Source organism: Camelus bactrianus, chromosome 36 (genome assembly GCF_048773025.1).
Source record: "Camelus bactrianus isolate YW-2024 breed Bactrian camel chromosome 36, ASM4877302v1, whole genome shotgun sequence".
Lineage (NCBI taxonomy): Eukaryota > Metazoa > Chordata > Mammalia > Artiodactyla > Camelidae > Camelus > Camelus bactrianus.
The window spans coordinates 5,146,653-5,172,494 of record NC_133574.1 but is presented as its reverse complement, the minus strand read 5'-3'; the positions used below and the strand labels follow the sequence as shown (position 1 = coordinate 5,172,494).

At 45.0% G+C, this 25,842-nt stretch overlaps 1 pseudogene; it reads right to left on the bottom strand.

Moving 5' to 3' along the window:
• Positions 1–7,485, bottom strand: part of LOC141576079 (trafficking protein particle complex subunit 9-like) — a 65,210-nt pseudogene extending 57,725 nt beyond the window's left edge.
• Positions 7,486–25,842: the final 18,357 nt, after the last annotated feature.

Genomic DNA, 25,842 nt, shown 5'->3' with positions numbered 1-25,842 from the left:
AGGCTCATTTTCACTGTATGTAAAGGAAGCCTTCCCTGCCTCCAACCCCCACACTTTTAGTTAGGTGTCCCTGCTGTGTTCCTAGAACATTTTACGCTGGGTCAACTTCTGAAACAGCTAAGCTCGCAAGAGGCAAGTACGATTTGCTTACTACAGTGGGTCCATCCCTCTCCCCTACACACTCAGAAGGGCACAAGTTATGAATAAATTAATGAAGGGGTGGGTCTCAAAGGGACAGACAGAGCTGCTATCTCCCATCCCGAACCCTTCATTCTGTAGAGCATCAGAAGCAAAACCAGGAGTACCAGTCCTGAGGGTCACTTCCTGCTGACACACTTCACTGTCTCCTGTGTCAGTTCTAGCAAAACCCAAGCTCTTCCAAAGCCCTCCACCCCAGGCCCTCCCCAGTGTCCTCCCCAGCAGGGCACCCTCCACCCTGGACCACACAGGGCACTCTCCCCGGGTCCCCACCCACAAGCCTCCAGGCCTCTGCCTGGCTGCTCCTGCCACCTGAGCCATCCTCTTGATTCCCTCTCCTGGCTGACCCTTACTCTGTCTTCACAACTGAATGTAGAGCCCATTTTTTCCAGGAAGTCCTCTCTGATGATGTCCTTTAGGTCTTGGCAGGGCTCCCTCTACAGCACCACTGCATGGTGACCAACTGGGTGTTTGCTTGCTCCTTTGGGACCACGACCTATTGGAGTCCACGTGGGAAGGAGTGAGAGATTACAAGACGGGTGGGAGAAGCAAAAAGCAAAAATCACATCTGAAGTCCCAAATTCAAGGATTATTTCTCAGAAAAAGAATAAAATATTTCACACGTGTGCAATTTGGCTACTATTTTTGTGGCCTGTGGACAGCAAGAGCTTGATGTTCTAGTCCAAAACCCAGGTTACATGCAAAGAAATGTATATATTCATATCCAAAGGAAACCAGAGCTGCTCAACAACACTTTGCAGTTAGAATTGAAAGGAATTTTGATAAAGGCAATCTCTCTCTCTCTTCTTTCTTTTCTGGCATCATATAATTTTAGAAGTATTTGCATGACTAAGAGATGGCTACAGCCCGTGATTCTGCACTGGAGTGTTTGGGGCTGAGGAAGCCAAGATTACATTCACTGTGTAAATGCAATCACACCAACACAAAGACAGCACCCTGGTGGAGGAGCTGATGTTCCAAAGCAGGCAGCCTTATGCTGTAAGAGAACTCTAAATAGAAAGGAAGAAATGCAATGTTCTGTACTCAATTTCATTTGCTATATGGGCCATTAACTGATAGTATATCTTGTCTAATGAAACCCAAAAATAAATTGTCAACTTCGATTTTCTTCATCTGACCTTTTTATGCTAACTTCGGATATCAAACACTCAGTCCATATGGAAAGCTCAGGCCTACGCTGCAGCACAGTTACATCCCGTGGAAGAAAGGGAGAACTGGAGAGTTTCCCTTCAGAAGCTGCTAACTCTGGTTTTGCACCTGTACGTCATTTGCAACCACGTCATCGTCAAAGGAGTAAGACCTTACCTCTGTGGGGCGTAAAGCACTGTGGTGCTTCCGAACCGTGAAATAACACTGAGCTTTGTGAAACAGTCCTGAGGCACTTAAATCGCACTTTTTCTGAAAGGCTCCAAAACTGACCCACTTCACCATTCCACGTACAACATGGAGGTACAGAATTAGTAGAGAAAACATGCCCTTGAAGTCTGACAAGGCCCTGCTTGAATCCTGTTACAGCATTTACTAGCCACTAAACGGACCAATTCCTTAACCCCTCTGAGAAGGCTTCCCAATCTGCAAAAGGGTGCTGCCACCGCCCACCTGGGAGGCATGGGGGTGAATGCAACACGCAAGTAGGGCTGCCAACTGGTACCTGACACGGGGCCTGGCTAGTTTCCCTCCGCTGCCCTTCTCCAACTTTAAACTTGCACTGTTCACCCTGGTAAGGATCAAGCCCCCAGAATAGACTGCCCGAATCTTCTGTATATCCCCGGATACATGCCTTACCTTTAGGAGGCCAGAAAAAGAACTGTCTCCTCCCCAGTCACTATCACTGTTCTTAAGAGTCTGACTTTTTTTTAACTCTATTTGCAGGGAGATTATTCCAGAACTGTCCAAGCACCATTCTCCAGGTTGGCTCCTCTCCCAGCGCCCATAACTTCTCACCTCAGATCCTCTGTCTGATTGCCTTCTGTTCATTGGAAAGCGAGTCTGGTAGGGTGGGGACTCCCTAGGCCTCCCTCCCTCCCTCACAGGTGAGTGTGACTACCTTCTCCCCACTCCCCACTCCAACTCTAGCTTCTGATTAGTATCCCCTCCCAGACCCTGCAGCCTCTACATCGTCCCAAGACGCGAACACGTGGCCACAACCCTCCCTTCAGATTTCTTCCTGGCTGGCCCTGCCCACCCCCCGGCCCCTTAAGGATAAATGGCATTGCTCTGAAAATCACAAACGCCGCTGACTGACACAACAAAATTGCATGGTCTGGGCTTTCCTCCAACCGAGGCACAGCCCTGTCCCCCCTCAGCCTTAGCCTGCATCTCTCAAGATGAGCTAATCCACGTGCACGGCTGTGAACACCAGCTAAGAATGACAACTCCCAACGTGTATCTCTAGTCCAGCTCCTTCACCTCAGACCCAGGCTCATAGACCCCAGTGCCTCTTTGAAGTCCTAACTTCGATGACAAATGGCATCTTAAAAATGTCTCATGTCCACCATTTACTCTGGAATTCTATTCCTGGCAGGTACCTCCGAGGCTCCCCATTTTAGTAACAGACCCAGCACCCACCTAGGTGTTTGAAGTCACATTCAATTTCACCTGTTCCCTCCCTCCAGCCCTGGCCTGGAATATTAGTCCTGTCATTTCCGTCGCTAAGCCCATCTCAAGTGTGGTTCTGCAGAGACCACGGCCGGAACCCCACAAGCTCACAGCAAGGTGCACTGAGTCACAGACTTCCGAAGGGTGCTCCCTGGAGGGGGAGGCATCTCCTGCCGCCGGTCACCTCAGAAGGCACTGGATTCTCACACAGGAGGCCCAGGATAAGGGACTCAAGGTTCTCCAATGGTCTGAGTTTTGAAGGCCCCGAGGTCTGGGGGAGCTCCTAATAAGCAGACACACTTGCCAGTGAACAGATGAGGATGGAGGAACCCAGGCAAGGCTGTCCTCACTCTGACCCCTGGGCTCTTGGGAGCCACGAGAAAGGCCTGTGTCCAGGGCACAGCCCGGGAATCACAGATCCCAGCCTGCATTTGCCAACCCGGACAGCCTAGACTCCTTCTACTTGCGACTCTTACTTCTGTTCTGTTCCCCCCGAGAATGTGATGGACTCTTTCAGAAAGTCTGGCCTGTCTCAAGTGAGACCAAGTCAGTGAAGGGTGAGGTGTCCACATTTGGACCAGAGCATGAAAGGAGAAACAAGGTCTCATGGCCAGCATGACGGTGGTGGCCAAACCCAACCCTTCCCCCGGGTGAGATGAACCAGCTTGGGGGGTGAAAATGCAAGGTCCTAGGTCGGACAAAGCATCTCCCTTCACGGCTGACTTGGGTGTTGGAGTCTCACTACCGCAAACTAACGACACGGCCGTCAGTGGGGGACGTCAACTGCAACAGACACGGAGTCAGCTATTTACTGCCAACATGGGTTAAAAGTAAAGGCTGGTGCAGGGAGGCCTGCACAGCTGCTTAAGCAAACCACAGACCCTGCTCTGAATGCCCACTGGCTGAAGCAGAGAGGAAGCTACGGTCCCCGTTAGCGGTCCCTGTGTCCACCAGATCCAAGTGAACCAGCTACTTAGCAGAAGGCCACATTTTCCTGATTCTCAGAGAAACCAGTGTCATAAAGGGAACAAAAGAGTGACATGGATTTTAGACCCACTTCTGCTCCTTTATGAAGGCAAAGTAAAATAAATGGGATGGGGAAGGCAAAAGCAAAAGAAAACTGCTTCCTCCAACTGCGCCCCTTGTGGGCTGTTCACCCCCCTAGCCGGCCACGTCCTCCCCTGTGACCGCCGGCCCAGAAGCCCAGTCAGATTCATTACACAGCGACGGCCAGGAACCGCGTGCGAGTAAAAGACAGAATCAAGCAAGGTACTGCAGACTTTGACTTTCCAAGTGAAAATACCCATGAAAAACTTCCCTCAGAAGCCACCTAAATCAATTCGCATCTCACTTCCTCAAAACACACAAATAAGCAAAATTAATAATGGCTCATTTGTCACCAATATAAGGAGGACCAAACAGGCTCCTCCAAGCAAGGATTTTAACAGGTATCAAACACCAGTGCGTGATGGGTTAACAAAGCAAAAATTCCAAAATTTTAGAAAATAATAGGATGACTAGGATAATAAATGGATCAAGGCAGCTGTTAAGTTTTTGCTTTTTAAAGTGATGGAGGCAGCACGAAGTGAAATGTAGGTATTTCCGATGCAGGGTGTGCACAACCCACCTTTTCAGACCAAAGAGCATGCTCACAGGGTGGTACGAGAGTAAAAGGAAAAGAGGAACAAGCAAAAGTTACAAATACACAACAACCAAAATAATTTTGACAGCATGAATATAAGAATTTACGTGAGTGTGATGAGGCTAGAGATGGGGGAGAGAGAGACCCACCCTCACCTCCTGCTCCGGGGAAGGCAGAGGCCTGAGGGGAGCGTCACTGCCATGGGGACCCCAACGTCGTCAGCGCCCCAAACCAAAACTCCACCTACATGCACCTCGACAGCTTTTGATCTACAATACTTGGTCGCATTTCAGGCTTGACAGTTTTGCTCACTCCCACCAAGAGTAGCAGGAGAGGATTAGGCTCTGCTCCTGCAACAAAGCATTGTTTTAAAAGTTGGGTGACTATGGAATAAAAGCAACAATGGAGTAAAAGTGATGGGAGGAGAACTTGTTTGACTGGAGCTCACTGGCTGCGTTACCTCACTGACGTTCAGATGCTGGCCGAGTGCTTCTGGTACCAGAACAGACAGATCCAACAGGAGGGAGGTTTAATGTGCTGCTGTATTTTGATGCCCAGAGCTGTGTCTGGTAGACGAGGTTCTGGGTAAACAATGGTGACAGTGTCAATCACTATGCACTAAGCACACTGTCCTGAAACTAGCTCCTCTGCCAAATCCCGAGGACAGACTTCAAAAGGCAAAAACAAGCTGGCAATTTCCAGTGGGTCCGCAGACTCATAGCCAAGCAGTTGCTGAGCAAAAATGTCACCAGTGCCTCCTATGACAAAAGAGGAGGCACTGGCCAGGGGGCTTGAGCAGGGTTCCAGGCTTCCACCGCTCACCCACCAGTCTGTCCATGGGGAGAGTATGGTCCCTGCTGATGCTGCAGCACTGTGCGCATGAGCAGCCCCACCTTAGTGCATCACCAATGTACCTCTCTCACCTAACGCCTGGGGGCTCAGCAGGAGGTGAGAGGTGAGGTGAACAGAGCCAGCCTGTTAGTGGCCTGGTGCTGGCAGCTGTGCCCTCAGCAGTTCCCAGGACCCTAAATGTGACACCTCATCCCCAAGGAGCAGAGGGAGTTAGGTGTGTAGATCACAGAGCCCTGCGAGGACAAGAACACATCATGGCCACAACATGTCTCACCATTTCCTTAAGCCATAGAGGCATGTCCGGGGAGGAACTGAAAATTCATCCAGAGCCTGCCAGGCACCACACGCAGGTGGGACTCTAGTCCCCTGTGCCTTTCACTCGCAGGGCTGGCTGGGACATTCTTTTTGTCAGTTCTCTGGTGTCTTCTCCTCTAACTTACCAAAACCCAGAAAGTATGGTCTGACCTTAGATAAGTCCAAGAATTACGGAGCCTCGACTCTACAGCTGGCCCGGTAGGATGTGCAAGGACCACCAACTGTCACCTAATGAGACCGCTTTGCGTGCTCTCCAGCACGGGGAGAGCAGACTCAGGGCCCGAGGCCCGAGGCCCGAGGCCGGAGGACACAGCTTCCCTCTCTCTCCGCAGCAAAGGGGACCACCTCTCAGCAAAGGCATCTCGCCCTCTTCTGCCCGAGGGACGGCACGATGGCCACACAGGGAAGCAGAGCAGAGGGTGGCGGAGGGGGCAGATGGCCCAGAAGAGCTCGTCTGCAATTCTGGGGCAAAGTGGGGCCACTGACCTAATCACAGGGACAAAGTAAGAATGAACTTTTCCATACTCTGTCCCATACTCCGTGACACGCCTTCCCCTGCATAAGGAGCTCCTTCGGAAATCCCTGGCGGTGTTTCTGATGTCCTACCTGACATGCTGGCTGTCGGGCAGGAAGAACAGCCTGGGAGGCAGGAGACATGGGCTCCAGCCCCAGCTCAGCTAGTGCCTCGATCTGCTGCGTCTAGGGATTCAGCCCCTAATCTATACATCAAATGGATGAGACTGTCCAAGGACAACGGGAATGCAATGAGAGTCACACAAAGAAAGTTTTCCAGTTGCCACATTTAAAAAAGTAGGAAAACAAACACTTTAAAGTGATTCTAAGAACAGATCTAATTTAATGTAATATGTATTATAGTATCATTTTGACATGTAGTAAATATAGAAATTATCAAGATAGTTTACATTCTTTTTTCTAGACAAGTCTCAGTGTCTGATGTCCATTTGACCTTCTGCACGTCTCAGCTTAGAGCAGCCTCCTCCCCAGCACTCCCAGCCTCTTTGGCTGTGGCTACCCTATTGGACAGCAACTCCAGGGGTCCCACCAGGGGTCTTGGTTGGAAAGGGGGAGTAAGTATCCAAACTAACCCTAAATGGATCTCTCTGAACTAAAGATGAATTCATTTTTAAAACTGTGAAAGCCGTCAGGCTGCATCTCCCTCCCCCCTTGGCTGCAAGACAGCTCCCCTTCTTGCTGATCCCTTTCTGGACGTAGGGAAGCAACCCAGGCACACAGCCAGGGCGGCCGGGACTCCACGTAGGCTTACCTGCTGGCTGTGTGCAGTCCCACCATGTCCTTATTCTCAAATGGGATGCAGAGGAGGGGGATCTTGTCCCCAAAATTGTTGGTGGCCCTGTCTAGGTGCTCGGACTCGAGCACGATGAAGAGCGACTCGATGAAGTCCTTGATCCTCTTCTCCACCGTCCCACAGTCCTCGTAGCTGGGGTACAAGGCCACATCAGTGCGCAGCTGCTCTGTGAGCTCGCCCTTCAGCACAAAGATGAAGAGCCACGAATCGTCCTGCATGTTGCCACACAGCTCCTCTGCACAGGGAGCTCCTCGATCTGCAGCCAGTCCTTGGCCAAGTGGTCAGTGATGGTGACAAGGCCCATGACCCTTCGGTGGGTCTTGAAGTCTACCCACTCGTTCTTGTGTGGGTAGTGGTACCTGTAGCAGATACAGAATGACTGCTGGAAGCCGCACAGCCTGACCTGGCTCACTGAGGATATCTGTTTATAGATGCATAAGAGATTCTTCTGCAAGATAATCCCCACGTGCTGGACCACCATGGGGAGAGTCTGGTGGTCCTCAGCACACTGCACATAGTCAGCAATGCTCATGTTGCAGGCTCGCCAAGAGGGGAGAGGACACTGAGGTACACGCTATGCTGTGGGCTGCAGACCCCTCTGGGATACGGTGACCTGTGTGTACCAGCCAGAAGGCAAGGGAAGCCCAAACAAACCTGGGGGTACAGTCTGTCCTCAGAGTCTGCACATGGCTACCGTAGCCAGGATCACATTATCCTGCTCTTGGTCTAAGTTCCAGCCCCTGCAGAAAAGGGTCATTTCTTGTTTTCTGTTTCCAACATCTAGCCAGGCCATGATGCTCAAAAATGCTGAATAAATGAATGAACAAAGGAACTGCTTCCAAACCCCTCAGCAGAATATAATGAAAAGAACCACAGTGGGATCGAAAGATCTGGATTTCAACTCCAATTTACTTGAACTCCTATGCTGCAAAATAATGGATAAGAAAACTCGCCCTGGGGAGGAGGGTACAGTTCAGGGGTAGAGCACATACGTAGCATGCACGAGGTCCTGGGTTCAATCCCAAGTATCTCCAATAAAAAAATGAAACAAAAAATAAACTTAATTACCCCATAAAAATTAATTAAAAATTAAAAAGAAAAAACATTGCAATTAACACAACATTCTAAACTTGACTATACTTCAATTAAAAACAAAACAAAACAAAACAAAACAAAAAACAAACCTTGCCTTACAAGAATATATCTAGATCAAGGCAGATTGCAAATGCAAAACGCCTAGGTTACCACCTGCATAAAAAGGGGGGATGTACAAATTCACTAATCCCTCCTTTATGAGCTGTATTTCCTTTGGGAGGTTTTATGACCTCTGAGAGTTAATTTTCACACATGAAAAAAGAAAACGTTAGCTGATTCTCAGTACTGCTGAAGAATTAGATAACCGTATGAAAGCATCTGACCCACAGAGTGTACTCAATAAATGTTTGTTGAATGAATGAATAAACACGCAAGTGAATGCTGCTCCCTGCCACAATCATAATGGTACTGTCTGGAAATCCCAAGCCGTTTCCCTCCCGACTCTACACTAACCATGTGGGTGACCTGGGAAAGCCTGTGTGCTTCTCTAAACCCCACTTTAATCACGAATAGAAATGGGAGTAATAACACAAACCTCAAAAGGTTAGTGAGTCAATAATGAATTGTACCCCAACCTTGCAAGATGGAAACATTAAGGAAAATTGGGCAAAGAGTACATAGGCTGTCTCCATATCAGCTCTTACAACTGCATGGGAATCTTCATTACATCTCAAGATAAAAAGTCTAATTTTTTAAAGAGGCTATTGAGATTAAATGAGCTCACTCTCTTAAATAAGGAACACACAGTACAAATAGGACAATGCGCAGCTTATGATATACACTCAGTAAACATTCCCACTGAACCTACTGGTCCCTCCAACTCCAGAGCACAAGGATGGGTCCTCATGGCCAGAGGCCACTGCACCTGAAGCTAACAGAGCTAATGGTCCCCACTTCCAAGAGTCCCTGCCTCCACCCTAGGTCTAATTTTGTATTTGTAACTTTGTTTTCTTATACTTAAATACGAACCCCCAATTGCATAGCCTTCAGGTCACCAAAACCTGACCACGGAAATCATGACAGCAGCCCTCCCCAGTGAAACAATAAAATTAAAAACCATATCCACAAGAACTCTGTGTAATTTTAATGGCAGAAACTTCATCCTGGACTGAGAGGAAGAGGACTGGGGAGGAGGGGGCAATCTGGGGCACACAGACCCAGGGGCCACCTGTCCCATGATGGACTTTAGACTCAACCCTCACCCTCCAGGAACTTCAAAATACACATAGACAGCATGCTATGGACAAGGCTTTTTTTTTTTTTTTTTTTTTAAGAAATCCCTGACTCCCTAACAGGTCATGTTTCTACTGAGAAACTAATGACTTCTGTGTATATTGTTTCATGAAAACCCTAAAATAATAACATTCCAACTTGACACATGAAGAAACGGAGGAAAAGAGAGGTTTATCACATTGTGCAAGATTAGAGAGAGGCCACGTCAGAGGCTGTATTTAAACCAAAGCCCCTGCTCCAGCACTTATACCAAAAAGTTTGACATACTGTCCCTCTCCTGCCCCCTCCCTGAAATAAATCTCTGAAGTCTTTTCTGCACCACTTGGAAAGAACCAAAATCATATCAACTTTCCACAAATAGCTGTGTCACCCCTTGGAGGACGTATCAAAATCTGAAGAGTTAGGGTAGGGGAGGGATTTGAGTTCTTGGTTTCTCAAAAGGAGACATGGGTTTAAAAGAAACCAAAAAGCACTTATCTAGTCCAAGCTCTCACTGTGCAGAGAAGGAACTGGAGTCTCAGAAGAGATGAGGAAAGGGACTTATTAACAAATATTGCCTCAGTGCAGCACCAAGCCAGCCCTGAGCGCTGCTGGGGGAGGATCTGGGAGGCCCAGGAGAGTGAGTGTTAGAAAAAAGGAAGCCCTGTCTCTACACCACCATACCATGAATTTCCATCAAATGATCCACTACAGGTGCAGCCAACATTAAGGTGGGCTAAGCGTAGGTTACAGAAACCCAGAAGTCTAAATTGTACTGGAAATTCCAAACTTTACTATGTTTTTTCCCAGTTGAAGCATGAGCTCAGCGGGAGCTCCATGCCAGGCACTACACGAGGCCTGGAGTTCTTCCAAATACAGATCTCTATGAACACGTGTGCAAACCACATGCAGGCCCACCAGAAGAAAAACACTTACAGATAAGTTGGAATAACAAAAGTGATGGCAGCCAACCAGCATATATTACTAGCAAAAAGGATGCTGCTAGAAATACTCATGGGCATAGCAAACTGTGGTCAGCAGGTGGGAAAGGGGGGAGGGACAGATTAGGAGTTTAGGATTAACAGGTACACATAACTATATATAAAATAAATAAATGGCAAGGACCTACTGTATAACACAGGGAACTATATTCAATTTCTTGTAATGAGTTGTACTAAAAACACTCTGAAAATTATATGCGCACATATGCATAAATATAACTGAATCACTGCTGTACTCCTGAAACAAACATTTTAAATTGACTGCATTTCAATAAAACATAAGAATTTAAGAAACAAATAAATAAATAAAAATAAAAGCAACACCATTAAAAAAATTAAAAGAACTCTGTAATCTCCTTAGCTGTAGGAGGGAGAGAACAATGGTTGCAAGCACCATGTCCACTGGATCATTCCAGCACTGGCTGTCACTCCTTCTGACCATCAGGGAGGCACTTGGCTTCACTGAGGTTAGTTTTCTCTTCTGTGAAAGGCTACAGTCACAACTAATGATGTATATAATCTCATCATTCACAGACCCAACAATTAGTAAGGACTTCCCATGAGCCATGCTCTACAGAGATAAAAAGATAGGGTCCCAGATATACTCATGGATAGAAAAAGTTTATGTCATAAAGACATTAATTCTCCCCATTCTAATATATAGATTCAATGCAATTCTGATTAGAATTCCCCCCAGATTTTTCATGGAATGTAACAAGTTAATATATGCTCAGGAACAGCCAAGAAACTTCTTTAGAACTGGGGAGGGTTGGATGGGTCATTCATTTCCACAGCTCTTTTTGAAGCAATGAAAACATTCTGGAATAATGATGGTTGCACCACTGTGAATATGCTAAAAGCCACCAAATTGTACCATTTAAATGGGTGGACTTCATGGTGTGTGAACAAAATTGCAATGAAACTGTTATATGAAAAAAACATTTCCTGACAACTATTTTTCCCTCTATACTAGTAGTATGCCCCACATTTTAAGAAAAACAAAAAACCAAAACCGAACAAAAATTTTCCAAGAGATCTTTAAGACTGCAATATTCTTGGGTCTCCAATGCCTCTGGTGGTGCTGCTCCTGTTAACATACACTAGTTGAGCTGGGCTAGTTAGGGACTGTGACTATCTTTTCAAAATTGACAGTCATATGTTTCACCCTAGGAGGGGAGAGGATGGAGGATGTCTCATCTCTCATGCCCTCAGCTCATTTTTAACTGAACCAAGCCCTGCTTTCAACACTGTAATACCTCTCGCTAAAAAAACACATGATAATGGAGTTTAGAAGCAAGATGGAGGAGTGGAAGAATGCTCGGAGCTCACTCTCTCCAACAAATACACCAAAACTCACATCTACGGACCCACTCAGCCAACCAGAGCACCTGCTTAACGCAGACAGAACATCACCTTCTTCGAAAGACAAAGAAGTGAAATAATCTGTTTTATTCCTGCCTAGGCTTTAGGTAGATAAATAAATACACTCCTTATGGACCACAATAGATAACTGATACTCCTTAAGTCACAGTGCCAGAGAGGTATGAGCAATATGAAGAAGCAGAGGAACCACTCCCAATTAAAAGAGCAAGAGAAATCCCCTGAAAGCACAATCAAGGAAATAGACATTGATGGCCTACTAGATCAAGATTTCAAAGAAAGAAGTGATCAAAGTACTGAAGGAACTAAAAGAGATAATGTTTAGAGATATAAAATATGTCAAAAACGTAATAGAAACTATAAGGAGAACCAAGTATATTTGGTAAACTCATTGGCTGAAATGAGAAGTGATCTAAAAGCTGTACAAAGCAGGCTAGATAATGCAGAGGAATGAATAAGTGACCTAGAAGACAGGACAACAGAAACCACCCAATCAGAACAGCTGAGAGAAAAACAAATAAAAAACAATGGAAACAATAAAGGGACATATGGGATAATAAAAAGCACACTAATCTATGCATAATAGAGTTTCCAGAAGGGGAAGAAAGAACAAACGGGATTGAAAAGGTATTTGAAGAAATCATGACTGAAAACTTCCCAAACCTAAAGAAGGAATCAGATATCTAAGTACAGGAGGCTCAGAGGGTCCCAAACAGGAAGAACCCAAACAGACTCACACCAAGACACATCCTAATCAAGATGGCCAGAGTCAAGGATAAAGAAATGATCCTAAAGGCAGCAAGAGAAAAAACAAATGTGAGTTATAAGGAAACCTCCATAAAGCTCTCAGTTGATTTCTCTACACAAACACTACAGGCCAGAAGGGAGTGGCAAGATATATTCAAATTCCTGAATGAAAAAATATGCAGCCTAGGATACTCTATCCAGCAAGGCTATCCTTTAGAATAGAAGGAGAGATAAAGAACGTCACAGATGAGCAAAAACTAAGAGTTTAACAACATTAAACCCATGCTAAAAGAAATATTGACAGGTCTACTCTAAATAGAAAAGAAGCAGGATGCTACAAAAATGAGAAACTCAGAACTGGAAAGGAGATGACTGTCATGAATTACAAATAGAATAAATATAAAATTGTAAAAGAAGACATCTAAATCATTAAGAGTGGGAGAGGGAAGCAAGAAAACATACAGTATTTTGTTTTTCTTTCTTCTTTAAAAAAATATGTGTTCTCGGTAGGATGGGTTTGAGCTAATATTACTATCTGTTTAGTACAAACATTTACAGTAATAGGTTAATAGACTTACAAAAAAGGGTAACCACAAGCCAAAAGCTTACAAGTGAGTCAAACAAACTAAATGAAATCCAAGATAATACACAGGAAACTTACCAAATCACAAAAGGAAGAAGAAAGTAACAAAGAGAAAATGCTAAATCAAATGCAAAAATAAGTTAAAAATGGCAATAAATACTCATCTATCATTAATTACTGTAAATGTTAATGGACTAAATGCTCCAGTCAAACGACGTAGAATGGCAGACTGGATAATAAAGCAAGAATCTTCAATATGCTGCATATAAGAGACACACTTTTGCGAGAAGGACACATATAGATTGAGAGTGAAAGGATGGAAAGGATATTCCATGCAAATGGAAAAGCCAAAAAAACCAGGTGTTGCAGTACTGATTTCAGACAAAATAGACTTTAAAACAAAGGCCATAAAGAAAGATAAAAAGGACATATTATAATGATTAAAGGAGTAAAACAAGATGAGGACAATACAATCTTTAATATATACGCACCCAACATAGGAGTACCTAAGTACGTAAAACAACTACTAACAGAGATAAAGAAGGAAATTGATGGGAATACAATCATTGTTGGAATATTTTAACACCACATTAACATCACTAGACAGATCTTCCAGACAGAAAATAAAGAAGGCAACAGAGAAACTAAATGATACAATAGAAAAATTAGATTTGTTGGGTATTTTCAGAGTATTGCACTCCCCAACAATAGGATATACATTCTTTTCAAGTTCACATGGAACATTTTCTAGGATTCATCATGTACTTGGGCACAAAAGAAGCCTCAACGACTTTAAGAAATTATCTCAAGCAACTTTACTGACCACAATGTCATTGAAACTATAAATCAACTACAGAGAAACAAAGAAGAAAAAGAGGAAAGCATGGAAATTAAACAACATGCTATTAAAAAACCAATGGATCACTGAGGAAATGAAAGTTGAAATTAAAAAATACCTTGAGACAAATGAAAATGAAAACACAACCACACAAAACTTATGGGACGCAGCAATGTCAATGCTAAGAGGGAAATTTACAGCAATACAGGCCTTCCTTAAAAAAGAAGAACAATCTCAAATAAACAATATAATCCACCAGCTAAAAGGACTAGAAAAAGAAGACCAAAAACACCCAAAAGTCAGCAGAAGGAAGGAAATAATAAAACTCAGGGAGAAAATAAATAAAATAGAGATAAAAACTAGAAAAAAATCAATCAAACCAAAGGCTGGTTTTTTGAAAGAGTAAATAAAATTGACAAACCTCTGGCCAAACTTACAAAGAAGAAAAAAGAGAGAGCACAAATAAGCAAAATAAGAAAGGAAAATGGAGAAATTACAACCAATAAACATGGAAATACAGAGTATCATACGAGAATATTATGAAAAACTGTATGGAACCAAAATGGATAACCTACAGGAGATGGACAAGTTTCTGGAAACATACAGTCCACCAAGATTGAATCAAAAGAGACTAACCACTTGAAGAAACTGATCACTAGAAAAGAAATTGAATTAACAATAAAAAACCTCCCTACAAATAAATGTCCAGGACCAAACAGCTTCAAAATGGAATTCTAAAAAACATACAAAGAGGAACTAATACCAGTCCTCCTCAAACCCTTTCAGAAGACTGAACAAGAGGGAGTATTCCCAAACTCATTCTATAAAGCCACCATCACCCTGATACCAAAACCAGCAATGCCACCACCAAAAATAAAATAGAATTACAGACCATTATCACTGATAAACATAGATGCAAAAATCCATACCAAAATACTAGCAAATAGAATCCAACAGCACATTAAAAAGAGTACACATCATGATCAAGTGGAGTTCATCCCAGGGACACAAGGATGGTTCAGCATACGCAAATCAATCAATGTAATACTCACATCAACAAAAGGAAGGAACAAAAATGATCTTCTCAATAGATGCAGAAAAAGCTTTTGATAAAATTCAACACCTATTTATGATAAAAACTCTCACCATTGTGGGTATAGAGGGAACATATCTCAACATAGTAAAAGCTACAGCCAGCATAGTGTACTCAATGGTGAATAGCCCAAAATCTTCCCACTAAAATCTGGGACAAGACAAGGCTGGCCACTATCACCACTCCTATTCAATATAGTCTTGGAAGTCCTAGCCACAGCAATCAGGCAAGAGAGATAAATAAAAGGGACCCAGATTGGAAAACAATAGGTAAAAGTGTCACTATATGCATATGACATGATACCACATATAGAAAACCCTAAAAGGTCCACACAAAAACTACTCGAAATAATCAAAGAATTCAGCAAGGTAGCAGGTTACAAGATTAACATTCAAAAATCAGTTGCATTTCTTTACACTAATGGTGAATCAACAGAAAAAGAAAGTAAAGAAACAATTCCCTTTAAAATGGCAACCAAATTAATAAACTATCAGAAGTAAATCTAACTAAGGAGGTGAAAGACTTATACATGGAAAACTATACAAACACTGATTAACGAAATTAAAGAAGACTTAAAAAAATGGAAAAAATATTCCATGCTCGTGGAGTAGAAGAATCAATATTGTTAAAATGGTCACCCTGCTCAAAGCAATCTACAGATTTAATGCAATCCCTATTAAATTACCCACGACATATTTCACAGAACTACAACAAATCATAATAAAATTTATATGGAAGCACAAAAGACCTAGAATTGACAAAGCATTACTGAAGGAAAAGAAAGAAGCTGGAGAAATAACCCTCCCAGATTTCAGACAATACTTTACAGTTACAGTAAGCAAAATAGCATGATATTGGTACAAAAACAGACATACGAACCAATGGAACAGAATAGAAAGCCCAGAAATGAACCCACAAACTTTTCATTAACTAATCTTTGACAAAGGAGGCAAGAACATATAATGAAACAAAGACAGGCTCTTCAGCAAATGGTGTTGGGAAAACTGGACAGCAGCATGTAAATCACTGAAGCTAGAACACTCCCTTACACCATACACAAAAATAAACTCAAAAAGGATCAAAGACTTAAACATAAGACAAGATACAGTAAACCTCCTAGAAGAAAACCTAGGCAAAGCATTATCTCTCATGCATCTCAAAATGTTCTCCTAGGGCAGTCTACCCAAGCAATAGAAATAAAACAAGAATAAACAAATGGGACCTAAGTAAACTTACAAGCTCTTGCACAGCAAGGGAAACCATAAGCAAAACAAAACAACAACCTACAGAATGGGAGAAAAGTTTTGCAAAAGATGAAACTGACAAAGGCTTGATCTCCAGAATATATAAGCAGCTCATACGACTTAATATGAAAAAAAAAAAAAACAATCCCATCCAAAAATGGGCAGAAGACCTAAACAAGCAATTCTCCAAAGAAGAAATACAAATGATCAATAGACACATGAAAAAATGTTCAATATCATTAATTATCAGAGATTTGCAAATCATAACTGCAGTGAGGTATCACCTCACATCAGTCAGTATGGCTATTATTCAAAAGTCCACAAATGACAAATGCTGGAGAGGCTGTGGAGAAAAAGGAACCCTCTTACACTGCTGGTGGAATACAGTTTGGTGCAGCCACTGTGGAAAACAGTATGGAGATTTCTCAAAAGACTAGGAACTGACTTAACATATGACCCAGGAATCCCATTCTTGGGTATATATCCAGAAGGAACCTGACATCAAAAAGACACCTGCATCCCAATGTTCACAGCAGCACTCTTTACAATAGCCAAGACATGGAAACAGCATAAATGTCCATAGAAAGATGACCGGACAAAGAAGTTGTGATATACCTATTCGATGGTGTACTATTCAGACATGAAAATGACAATATAATGCCATTTGCAGCAACATGGATGTCCCTGGATAATGTCATTCTAAATGAAGTAAGCCAGAAAGAGAAAGAAAAATACCATATGTTGCTCATATGTGGAATCTTAAAAAAACAAAAAACAAATAAACTTAAATGTAAAACAGAAATAGACTCACAGCCATAGATTACAAACTTGTGATTGCCAGGGGAGAGGAGGGTGGGAAGGGACAGACTGGGAGTTCAAATTTTGTACATACTGACAGGTATATATAGAATAGATAAACAAGTTTATACTGCATACCACATGGAAATATATACAAGTTCTTGTGGTAGCTCATGGTGGAAAAGGATGTGACAATGAATAAGCGTATGATTGAAAAATTGTGCTCTAAGCTTGAAATTGATGCAACATTGTAAACTGAGTATAACTCAATAAAAAAATAAAATAAAAAGAATTTTTAAAAAAAAGAAACAGTTGTCCTGGGGTCCCCTACTCCTCCCAATGCCAGAACCCTAGGCTGGGGAAACTGATGCTGGGCTTATAATTCACACTCCTGTTGGAGGTTCGTTGTGACTTATTCTTCACCTTGTGAGTTGCCCACAGTGAGGGATATGGGGTCCACCTATATCATGAGAATGCCCCACCTACCATACTGCTGTGGTTCCATCTCTGTGTTTCCACTGAAGATCTTTTGCTAGGATTCAGTCTTTTTTTTTTTTTTTGATGCTTGTTTGGCAGTCAGTTGTGGTTTCACTGTAGTCATGAGGAGAGGCAAATGGTGGAAGCCTATCAGCTGGCTTTCAGCAGAGTCACTGCAGGCCAGAAGGAACAGCCATGATATATTTAAAGTACTCAAAGGAAAAAACCTGGAATCTAGGCCACCTACTCAGCAAAGTTATTAATCAGAATTGAAAGAGAATTAAAAATCATCTCAGATGAGCAAAAACTAAGAGTTCATCATTCCTAAACTGACATTACAAGAAGTATTAAAAAGTTTTCATTATGTGAAAAAGAACAAGAAGTAAGAACTTATGTGAAGGGGGAAATCGCACTTTAAAGGCAAAAATGGAGCAATGGCTGTGAATCAAAAACTTAAACAAGCTACTACAAAGACTAAAAGACAAAATTTGTAAAAACTACACTTACAATAAACACTTATAGGATGCATATGAAGATGGAAAAAATACAATCAAAAAAGGAGTGGAGAGGGAGTAAAAGAGCAGATCTTTTTTGAACTTATATAACTTTAAATGACAATCACTTTAAAACAATCAGATATTGTAACAAAGCAACTTATATGAACCTCATGGTGTCCATAAATCAAAAACGTACATTAGCTATGCAAAAACAAGTGAGAAGCACAAATGTAACAACAAAGAAAATCAACTACACATAAGGGAAGATTATGAAAGAAGGACAAAGAACTACAAAACATGTAGCAAGGTGGCAGGATACAATATTAGCATGAACATATCAGTAGCAGTTTTTACACTAACAATGAAATAGTAAGAAAAGAAAGTAAAGAAACAATTCCCTTTAAAATCACAACCAATAAATGATAAAATACTTATGAATAAATCTGACCAAGCAGGTGAAAGACTTATAAATGGAGAACTACAAAATACTGATTAAAGAAATTAAAGATGACTAAAAGAAATGGAAAGAAATACTATGCTCTTGGATTGGAAGAATCAATATTGTTAAAATGGCCATACTGTTCAAGGCAATCGACGGATTTAATGGAATCCCTATCGAGTTACCCAGGACATTTTTCACAGAACTAGAACAAATAATCCTAAAATTCCTATGGAGTCATAAAGACCCAAAATTGCCAAATCAATATTGAAAAAAAGGAATAAAGCTGGAGGAATGACCTTCCACAACTTCAGATGAATCTACAGAGATACAATAATCAAAACAGTGTGGTACTGGCATGAAACCAGACATATAGATCAATGGAACAGAACATGGAGCCCAGAAATAAACACAGACCTACAGTAAATTAGTCTTCAGCACAGGAGGCAAGCACACACACTGCAGTAAAGACAGGCTCTTCTGCAAATGGTGCAGGGAAAACTGGACAGCTGCATGCAAATCAATGATGTTAGGACACTCCCCTACACCACACACAAAAACAAATCCAAAATGGCTTAAAGACTTAAATATAAGACAAGATAGTACAAGCCTCTTAGAAGAAAACATCAGCAAACCATTCTCTCACAAACTTCTCAGCAATGTTCTCCTAGGGCAGTCTACTCAAGCAATGCAAATAAAAGCAAAAAATAAACAAACGGGACCCAATTGAACTTACAGGCTTTTGCACAGCAAATGAATCCTTAAGCAAACAAAATGGCAACCTATGGGATGGGAGAAAATATCTGCCCATGATGCGACTGACAAAGGCCTAATTTCCTGAGTATATACACAGCTCACACAAGTTCATAACACAAAACAAGGACCCAATCCAAAAATGGGCAGAAGATATAAACAAGCATTTCTCCAATGAAGACATAAGGCCAATGGGCACATGAAAAAATGCTCAATACTTCTCATTATCAGAGAAATGCAAATCAACACTACAATGAGGTATAACCTCACACCAGTCAGAATGGCCATCATGAATGAGAAATGCTGGAGAAGTTGTGGAGAAAAAGAAAGCCTCCTACACTGTCACTGGGAAATGCAGTTTGGTATAGCCATTATGGAAAACAGTATGGAAATGCCTCAAAAAACTAAAAATAGACTTACACTATGAATCAGCAATCCCACTTCTGGGTATATATCCAGAAGGAACTCCAATTCGAAAAGGGACCTGTACCCTAATATTCACAGCACCACTAAATACAACAGGCAAGACATAGAAGCATCCTATAATGTAGCAACAGATGACAGGAAAAAGAAATTGTGGTATATTTATGCATTGGAATACTACTCTGCCATTAAATAAAGGATGAAATAATGCTCTTTGCAGCAAGATGGATGGACCCAGAGAATATCATTCTAAGTGAAGCAAACCAAAAGGGGAAAGAAAAATACCACATGATATCACTCCACATGATATCATGTGGAATCTTAAAAAGAAGAAAGAAACAAGGTCACTATGAATTCATCTACAATACAGAAATAGACTTGTACACATAGTTAACAATCTCATGGTTACCAGGGAAAGGGGGTGGGAAGGGATAAATTTAGGAGTTTGAGACTTACAAATGTTAGCCACTCTATATGAAAATAGATTTTAAAAAAATGTTTCTTCTCTATAGCACAGAAACTTACATTCAATATCTGGCAATAACCTATACTGGAAAAGCCGCTACTGCCACCACCTGAGGAAGCAAGAGAAGAAAGCAGACTGAGTTACCCTGGGCTAGAGCCCGGTCCTCCACAAGTCCTTGCCCGCTGTTGACGCTGCCCTACACAGCACTGCACCCTCCTCCCAGGAGCGGGCTGGTATGAATATGTGTCTCTGAACCCGGGGCAGCAGAGGCCGCCACGAGAACAGGCCCTGGAGGAGATGGGAGCAAGTCCACCTACTCCCCCTGAGGACAGGCACCCCTCCTCTCAGCCGCCGCCCACTGACTGCACCGCACCAGCCTCCAGGGAGCAGGCCACGGTCTGAGGGCCGGTTGGAGATGTTCCGGGGCCACACCCGCTTTCCCAAACCTGGGAATAAGAGTCAGGGCAGACGCGGGGTTCAGGGACCACTTAGGAGAGGGGACAGCACCACGAACCAGGCGGCGGCCTCAGACCCTCCTCAGGGTCCTAATGGGCCTCGTGGCCCGGGACTCAACTAAGAACCCCTACCCATGCACCTCCCCAGCTGCGCAGCTCAGGCCGCACTCGCCGGCTCCGTGCCCCATCCAGCGCCCCTTCACTTCCCAGGCGGCGGCAGCGGAGGAGACTGTAAGCGTCGGCCCAGACTCCAGGCCGCGCTCCTTTCCAGGGAGCTGCTCCAGGAGCGCCCGGCTCCCACCTGCCTGCCACACGCTCTGCGCGGGTTCCGCTGTCCGCGCGTCTGTGCGTTTGCGCATGCGCGCCCCCCCACCCCGCCCCGCCGGCATAGGGGACTTTCGGCTGGAGCTCCTGCTGTACCGGAATTGGCGCCTGGGGCCAGAAGGACCTGGGTGGGGCCCTGCGGTGGGGCGGTGGGCTGGGACACCACCCTTCTGCAGGCCCACTCTCCTGCGGGCCTACCCTCCTGCCCGCCACACTGCTGCCCGCCATTACCCAGATCTCCATCCCCAGTGCCCCTATACCACCACCAATGGGGTCCTGGCGCTCAAAACCACGACCGCCCTGGGCCGGGCCACAGCTCCAGCCCCACTCCCCTTGCTAGCCTCTCCCTTCCCGATACTATCCTCCCATCCTGCACAGGCCCAGTCTCCCACCAGACCCCGAAGATGGGGCTCCTTCTCCTCACACCGAGGTCCCTGCCACATACTCCATCCTGCTAGGTCCTAACTTATGGCCCCTACACCCCAACTTCAAACCTCATGCCTCACCACAGGACCTCCAACATCCCGAAGTGGTCCCCCTCACCCCTCAATTGGGTCATTTCCTTCTGAGCAGCCCGTCACCTCTCAGCCTGTATCCCCTTCACCGCGGGTTCCCCCCTCACTCCTAGTGCATCCCTACCTGGAGATGACTCTCTCACCACTCACCCCGTGGTTGGGGTTTGGTAGTCCGGACTCCAGTCCCCATGGTGACTGCCACCAGCGAGGGTTCTGGCCTAGTGTGCACCTGCATAGCTAGTGTCTGAGGCCACAGGGTGAGGCGGGCCGAACTGGAGGCAGATACAATTCCCGCCCTGGTGTACTGAACCCTGCGCGCTGTGCCTCATCTGAGTCTGAGTGTCAGGGTGATCTCTGGCTGCCGCAACTCGCCTGTGGACCTGGGGTGGTTGATGGTCCTGATGGTGATCCAGACCCCTAGGGCAGAAGCACTGGGAATGCGGACCTGCAGGGATTGGGGAGTTTGGAGGGTGCAGCTAAGCTCAGAGATGAAGAGCAGGCAGTTGGCTGTGTGCACAGGGCTGTGTGCATGGCGTGGGCTCAGCCCATGTGGGTGCAGAGACCTTGTTCATTCACATTGGGCCAAAGGGAAGAGGGATGTGAGCTTTTAAAGTGTTCATGTTAGGAAGCCAAGGCTGGAGAACAAAGCAGGCAGCTTCGATGGCCAGGCCACCATGGAATCCGCCATGTTGCTGGTACTTTGCATGAGGGGAGACTGACCGTTGACTGGCCTATGAGATGTCTCTTGCCATGGTATGGTTTACAGGCAATTGAAGGGACTTTCACTGCAATTTTTATCACCAATAATTGTTACTTTCTCTGCAGGAGATCAAGTCCACATTCATGGTGAACCTGGAAGGACTCCTGCCTGAACCCCAGCCTGGGGCAGAGGAGGACCCACCTGTAAACATCCTCTTACCTCTCAACAAAAGGCACTGTAATAGAAAAGAACAGATCTGAATCCACATTAGGTCTGTTCCTTTTCTTTTAAACCTGTCTTCTGTTATCTAGGCTTATTCTTGCCTGCTCTGCACCTTTTGTAAAACAATGTTGCCTTTAGCCTGAAATATGCATGAAAGCCTAGTCTCAAGGCTCTGACCTTTAAGGATATTAACACTTTTGCCCTCCTGTAAAGATATCAAGTTGCAGGATAGAACATAACCTTTGCTTTCTTCGAGGTTTTACAGGGATACCATGATCCGACCCACGTGGACAGCTGCAAAGGATTCCAAGAACAAAGAAATCCTACGCCAAGAAGTTTGCAGTAACGAACCACAGCCCCTCCCCTTTTCAATACAAAAGGAACCTGAAGTCTGACATGGGGAAGATGGTTCTCCAGGAAGTAGTCTACCATTCTCTTGGTCTATAGCTGTCCACGTGGGTCAGGTCATGCCACCCCTGCAAAACATCTAAGAAAACAAGTTATTTTCTATTTGGCAACTTATTGTCTTTATATCAGTGCAAAAGTGTTAATATGCTTAAAGGTCAGAGCCTTGAGAACAATCTCTTTCATTTACCAGAGAGGCTAAAGGCAACAATGTTTTACAAAAGGTGCAGAGCCAGCAAGACTGAGCCTAGAAGACAGGGTACAGGGTTAAAGACAAAAGAACAGATCTAATATGGAGTCAGGTTTGTTCTTTTCTATTAGAGTAACATCTAGTTATATGTTTTAAGTTTACAAGAATAAAGTTTAGCCTTTTCCCATTTAAAATTCTGCAATTCAGGAGCATTAAGTTCACCCATGATGCTGTGAGACCAACACCACTGTTTGGTTTCAGACTATTTCCTTCCTTAAAGTAAAAACTTGTATTCAAAGCACAGCCCACATCCTCCCTCCCCCAGCCCATGAAAAACCCCAATCCCCTTTCTCTTTCTGTGTCTTTACCTATCCTAGAGGTTCCCTGTTAATGAAGTCATATAAAAGGTGGCTTTTTGTGTGTGCCCACATACCTTAAGAGGGGACTGGTGATTTTTTTGTCTGTGTTTACATGAATTAGCATGTTTGTATTTTGAAAGGAGAAACCCACATGAATTAAAGATGATATGTACAAAATAAAGCCCTTTTAATAACTCTGTGCATTGTCTGGGGGTAGGCACTGCTGTTCTAATTATGAAACCAGAGCCAAAAGGGAGATGCTTAGGTCTTCCTGTGGCAAAACAAATCAAACAAAACCAAAAAACAAACAAAGGCCAAGAAAGACAGCTGGAAAGCCAAACCACAACGTGGAAAAAGCTTTCCTCATGACCCAAGATCAGAGAAAGGTTTCATATCCCTGTGGACCAAAAACCTCATGAAACCCAGTGTTCTAAAAAGAAACAGAACACACACAGGCAGTTCCAATAAGAGGCAGTGAAGGTGGCCAGTGTGCTCGAGATGCTTAACATCTCAGGTGAGGACACAGGCAGACGGACACACTGTGGAGGCAGCACTGGTCACCATCGCACTGGCAGGCCTTTAGCCTGGTGACAACGTGAGGAGGCAGAGGCCCCAGCAGGTCCCCTGGAGGGAAGAGGGAACAGACGCTCCTCTTTGGGGGAACAGTGTGCAGGACGCATCAAAGGGCCACAGGTGCATCCTTTCCCCAGCGGTACTGATCCTTAGAGCTGATACCACCAAAGTGTTTATACAACTTTCAAAGATTTTTTTTCTTCAATAACATGAATACCACATAATATGTCATCAAGGCATTTTCAGAAGTGATCTGCCCTGGGTCCTAACAATACACACACATGAATACACACATATACACGTAAACATATGCACACATACATGCAGGAAAGAGACAGACAGGCTGAAACACAGAGAGGTAGAGGGAGAGAGAGAAACAGAAAGAGAGAGAGACAAAACAGACAGAGAAAAACTGAGAGACAGAGAAAGAATGAACACTGGAGCTGGGAATGTGTGGAAGTCATGCACGTTTTCACAAGTCAGTCTACATGTCAGAACCTGGTCCCAATGTCCATCCACCCTGCAGGGGAGGGTGTGGGGATCACACAAGGACGTGTGACCAGAAGGCAAACAAGCAGGAAGACACTGTGGGGCAGCTCACCCTAGAGGCCCAGATGAGACTCTGAACCTGAATCTGAACATGACAGAATGACTTAGGAGGTTGTATGCCAGAGTGGACAATTTCAGAATTGTATTTAATTTCAACGTGGGGACAGGGAGCTGGGAAGCAGGCGGAAAGAAGGGTGACTTTCCCAATTCCCCAGGGCAGACCCCAGCCAGTGTAGCGTGTGCTCTGCTCTCTGCCAGCCCTGTGAGGTGTCCTTCCTTTGCTAGGTCTGTGAAGGAGCTCCCTGTGATGCCAGCCCATTGGGATGACATATGCAGTGGACATTCAAGGGTCTATAGACAGGATGGCTTCCCTAGGAAGCAGGGGCCAGAATGATGCCCTCTATGCTGATGAGGGATTGGGGAGACACTGAAAGGCACGTGGCTTGTCCAGGGTGATAGCACTGCTGAGGGGGGAGCCGGGTCTGACCCCAGCTGTGTCCTCAGAGATATGTCCAAAGCTGGTGCCCTGGCTGCATCCAGGCCTCCCCAGGGCTATGGGCTGAGCTGAGTTGGTGTCACTGTGTGTGGACATGGCATGAGGTGGGAAGTGAGCCATCGGCAACCCAGAAATGTCCCTGGGGAGCTTTAAGGAGGAAGCTTGGGGAAGGGGACCCCAGGAAGTGACCTCACAATAGAGCTCAACAGAACTTGGAACCTAGTTCCAAGTTCCAGACACCAACTTTGTAGAGGAGCCTCCTACTCAGCTCACTTGGGTGGTCAACTCAGTGCAACTCAGAGATGTTCTGCTGCATCACAACACCCCAAGGCCGCGGCCAGTGGAAAGCCCGCAGCGAGGGACTGTATCATCGGTGCTGACACTGGGTGAATCCTCACCCCGGGCGCCCCTGGCCTTTTGGCCAGATGGACCCAAAGGTAACACAGGGAGGCCCAGGGCAGGCTTACCCAGGCCGTTGGACCACTCAGATCCCACCTGGGTAGCCCCACAGCCCTTTCCAGGCTGGTGCAGATGGGGCCGTCATGTTGGGGTGGGAGGGTCCTGCCTCAAGCGAGAGCAGGCTGAGGATGAGTCAGAGGCCTGTGAGGCCAGTCACGTCCACAACCCTTGTCCAAGATGGCTGGCTGGGATGTGGAGAGCCGGGGCAGGGCCCTGATGCCCGCAGTGGAGCCCATGCCCTCTGGGTGTGTCTCTTCCCTCCCGGGTGACTGTCTGAGCTGACCAAGGTCCCAGTCTGATGTGGCAGCAGAGGGTCGAGTGGGCAGAAACAGGGGTGGTCCTGGCCGGGCAAGGCTCTGATAGCTCCGGGCCAGGGTGGCTGCTGATCACTGTCATTGCAGAGCCAGACACCACAGGAGCTGGTGGACAAGGACACCCATTCCACATCCCCGAGTGAAGGGCTGGTGCGCCACACTTCTGAGAGCCAGCACAGGCTCCGGGTGGATCTGGAGATGGAGGTGTCCCCACTACCACGGCCCATAGGTGAACAGGGCAGGCCTCCTGCCCAGACACCACCCGGGCCTCTCACCAGGGTC